Source organism: Hipposideros armiger, unplaced genomic scaffold, assembly GCF_001890085.2.
Source record: "Hipposideros armiger isolate ML-2016 unplaced genomic scaffold, ASM189008v1 scaffold_42, whole genome shotgun sequence".
Taxonomy (NCBI): domain Eukaryota; kingdom Metazoa; phylum Chordata; class Mammalia; order Chiroptera; family Hipposideridae; genus Hipposideros; species Hipposideros armiger.
In genome coordinates, this window is record NW_017731392.1 from 4577850 (window position 1) to 4578877 (window position 1028).

Here is a 1028-nt window from a genome sequence, read left to right on the forward strand (position 1 = left end):
CAGCGCAGCAGCTCACTTTTCTTGCATTGTATCCTGAAGGAACTCTAGACCTCCACCCATCCTCTGCCCATAGTTCTTAACTGAAACTAGGATGATGAAGGCACATATAATGTCTTTAAGAATCAGGCTTCACTGAATAGGATGATGATAATCAGCCCATACCTTCTAAATTATTGTAAAGTACACCCACTCGGCCACTTGACTTTTCTCTCAACCAACAACTCTGCTCAGCACCTGGGCTGAGAAATAGACCAGGGACAAGAATTGCACTTCTGCTTTTTCTTTTTACAGCCACTTGTATTTCTTCTTTTTACTGTATTTAGTCTGACGTGATAAAAATGAGAGTCTGCTTTTCCAGACTGGACATTTTGCCACATGTGGTCGATAGTGTGACAGCCTTAATGTTCCAGGCTGCCACAATTGCTCTGCAGCTGTAAGTAGGTTCCCAAGGTCAATGCACACATGGAAATCGAAGACGCCAAGTCTTAACTGATGCTTGTAAAAGGCATGAGACCACACAACATGGTTTCCACAGCACATGGAAAACAATATACCACTTTAAACAACTCAGTTTTGATCTGTACAGCACAGTGGGCATAATTAATCACTAGATTAACAGATAAAAAATGGATAGTACCAACCTTAAAGAAAATTGAGACCTCCTATACACTCACTCCTGATAAAAATAAAGTAGGTGCAATGATGTACATACCTATGACCAGCGTGGGTCATAAAGGTAACAGAGCATGAAGAACACACCATGTACACCAAGTTCACGTACAAGAATTGTCACTGAAGCACCATTTCTAATAGAAAATAACACAACACTGGAAATAAATCAATGTCCCATCAACAGAAAAATGAATGAATTAGTTGCGGTATATTCATGCAATGGAGGATTATTCAACAATGAAAATGAATGAACTACAATTGCATCGGGACCAATAAATAACAAAAATAATTTCAGGCAAGTTAAAGACAATCATACAACATGCTTCTAGTTATCTTAAGGCAAAATTAACTAATAT